Source organism: Physeter macrocephalus, chromosome 14 (genome assembly GCF_002837175.3).
Source record: "Physeter macrocephalus isolate SW-GA chromosome 14, ASM283717v5, whole genome shotgun sequence".
Classification (NCBI taxonomy): domain Eukaryota; kingdom Metazoa; phylum Chordata; class Mammalia; order Artiodactyla; family Physeteridae; genus Physeter; species Physeter macrocephalus.
The window spans coordinates 50,243,186-50,246,852 of record NC_041227.1 but is presented as its reverse complement, the minus strand read 5'-3'; positions in this window follow the sequence as shown (position 1 = coordinate 50,246,852).

Here is a 3,667-nt window from a genome sequence, read left to right as displayed (position 1 = left end):
GCCGGTTGGGCTAGCTGTCTGCAGCCGCAGACCGAGCCTCCTAGGTGGGCGGAGAGAAGGGAGCGGGGCTGGGGGGAGGGGAGGGCGGGACGTGGTTCCCTGTTCCCTAAGCCGGGGCCCGCGAACCTCCAACCTGGGAGCGGAGGTCTAGTGGTATTAAGGTAAAATTGTTACTATGTAGGGATCTAGGAACATTTTTTTCTTCCAAGTTCTAAGATAATTTAAAATATAGTGAGATAACAATTTGGATGAAACGCATAAGCATAATGTTGAGAAAAGAGACAAGCCAGAGTGCATACTGGCTGGTTCCATTATATAAATCAAAACTACTCTTTACTGTTAGAAGTTAGAGGGATGACCTGCCTTGGAGGGTCGGCGAGTGAGTGGGAGGGGGCAGTGGGGAGTGAGTGGGGGTGTCATGGTCTGTTTCTTGGTCTGGGTGCTGGTAAGGTGGGTGTGGTCCATTTGGGAAAATTCATCAAGCAGCAAACATTCATTTTTCAGGATGTATGTTGTACTTGAATAAAACATTTAAAATATAAAGAGAAAGAGGGAGTTCCCTGGAAGCCCAGTGGTTAGGACTCTGCACTTTCACTGCCGGGAGCCGGAGTTCAATCCTTGGCAGGGGAACGAAGATCCCACAAGCAGCATGGCACAGCCAAAAAAAAAAAAAAAGAAAGGAAAAAATAGAGACAGAGAGAGAGAAGGACAATGAAGGAACTAAAAACCAGAACGATTTTAAGTATCCATAGTAAGAAGGGAAAATTTCCCCACTGACCCTCCTGTCTCACCTCCCAAAGTAACCACACTAAAGAGTTCTGTGTGGATCTATGTGACAGCGCTTTGACTTTGAAAGGGGTCCCCTTGAAGCCATCGCCTCTGCCCTCGCCTTGGGAGCTGCCCTGGAACCTGCACGTCAGGCACAGCGACCACCTGCCCTCAGCCCCACCTCACCCACCCACATATTGGACAAATGACACAGCACCTCCTCCCTTGATGAGAGCCTGCACGGGGCAACACCAGGGACCCTAGAACCCAGCTCAGGACCTGGCAGGTATCTCATTTGCTTCTCCCAATAGCCCTGTGACTCCCCTTCTTACAGATGAGGTCATTGAAGGTCACAACATTAGTGAGTGTGTGGCAGAGACAGGGCTTGAAACCTGAGGGTAGAAGAGGGTAAGGAAGGACGAGTACATACATACGGATGGAGGGATGGGCAGACAGACACCATGGGCAGCCTCGTTAAGGCCCCACTTCCCAGGAGGCCTCTGCCTTCGGTTACATTGCAAGGGGTGTGAAGCTGGAACACATGCCCTGCCCACTCCAGGCACCCTCTGAGGTGGGACGGGGCTGGGATCCAGAGACCTTGGCCTCAGGTGTGCCTTGATCTTGAGCAAGTCACTCTCTATCAGTTGGCTTTCCTGACCTGTAAATTAAGGGAGCGGGACTTCACATCTCAGAGAGCCCCTCTTGTTCTGATGATCTAAGAGGCTAAGGACCAGGTGCCATGGTTGTGACAAACCAGAGGTAAACACCTCGTCCTGGAATATGAAAGCCTGATTGAGGAAGGCGTTGGGATCGTTTCTCTAGGGAGATAGAGAAGCAGGATGCATCACAAGCCAGTCCTGCTTATACTGCTTGCCCACTTGGCCAACATCACACATGAAATTCAGTCCTCCCAGAGGTCAGGAGGGTACTGTTTCCCTTTCCAGAGACAGGAGGCTGAACCTTGGCAGAATTTCCACAATTAAGAAGTGGACTCCGGGGACTTCCCTGGTGGCGCAGTGGTTAAGAATCAACCTGCCAATGCAGGGGACACGGGTTTGAGCCCTGGTCCAGGAAGATCCCACATGCTGCGGAGCAACTAAGCCCGTGCACCATAACTACTGAGCCTGTGCTCTAGAGCCCGCGTGCCACAACTACTGAGCCTGTGAGCCACAACTACTGAAGTCCGTGCACCTAGAGCCTGTGCTCCGCAACAAGAGAAGCCACCGCAATGAGAAGCCCGCACACCGCAACAAAGAGCAGCCCCCGCTTGCCACAACTAGAGAAAGCCCCGCGCACAGCAACGAAGACCCAACACAGCCAAAAATAAATTTAAAAATAATAATAATAAATAAAAATTTAAAAAGAAGAAAAGAAAAAAAAAGGATGTGGACTCAGGTGTTGGAATCTCTGATCCACCTCATCCTAGCTGTGAGACAGGGGGTCAAAATAAGTCACTTTCCCCCAGAACCTCAGATTTTAAGGTACAAAAGGGGATAAGAATAGTACCCACTTGAGGGGTTGTTGTAGGGGTTAACAGAAGTGATGATAGTGACAGGCTTCACCTGGAACAGTCGTTCTCAGTGGCACACCCAAGCCAGCAAAAAACGGTTCTTAAGGAGTAAAGAAAAACGAACTCTTTTTATGCATAAAGCGCAGGTATAGATACAGCACACAAACAAATATGCAATATATCTGCAGGATTAAAATTTCACCAGGGGATTTTCCTGGTGGTCCAGTGGTAAAGAATCTGCCTTACAATGCAGGGGATGCGGGTTTGATCCCAGGTCAGGGAACTAAGATCTCACATGCTGCGGGGCCACTAGGCCCTCGTGCCACAACTACTGAGCTCACGCGCCTCAACTAGAGCCTGCATGCCACAAACTACAGAGCCCACATGCCCTGGAGCCTGCACACCACAACTGGAGAAGAGAAAACCTGCACACCACAACTAGAGAGAAGCCCAAGCACCACCACGAAAAGCCCGCATGCAGCAACTAAGACCCGATGCAGCCAAAAATAAATTAAATAAATAAATCTTCTTAAAAAAATTTTTCAACAGGGGACTTCCCTGGTGGTCCAGTGGTTAAGACTCTGTGCTTCCAATGCAGGAGTCATGGGTTCAGTCCCTGATTGGGGAACTAAGATCCCACATGCTGCGCAGTGCAGCCAAACAAAAATTTCACAGGAGTTCTGAACAAAAACTTGTGCAGGAGGAACCCTCCCACATCGCTGGTGGTTGTGGAAAATGGTGCAGCTGCTGTGGAAAGTAGTCTGGCAGTTCTTCAGTAAGTTAAACGTAAGCGTACAGTTACCACGTGACCCAGCAATTGCATTCCTAGGCGTATACCCTAGAGAACTGAAGACAGGTTTTCAAATAAAAACCCATAAATGAATGTTTATATCACCATCATTTACAGTAGCAGAAAGATGGAAACAACTCAAGTGCCCATCAACTGATGAATGGATAATGTGATCTATGCATACAATGGAATATTTTTCAGGCATAAAAAAGGAATGAAGCACTGATTCATGCTACAAGATAGATGAACTTTGAAAACGTTATGCTCAGTGAAAGAAGTCAGACACAAAAGGTCATATATTGAATGAGTATTTGTGTGAAATGTCAAGAGTAGGCAAATCCATGGAACCAGAAAGCAGAGTAGTGGTTGCCAGGAGCTGAGGTCAGGGGGGATGGGGAGTGATTGCTGATGGATGTGGGGTTTCTCTTTTGGGTGATGAAAATATTTCAGAATTAGACAGTGGTGGTGTTTGCACAACTTTGTGAATATACTTTAAGAGACACTGCCAAAGTGTATACTTTAAAAGGGCATGTGAATTTGTAACAGGGAAGAGCTAAATCGGACTCCATGTTCAATATGTTTCTTTGACTTTAACCTTT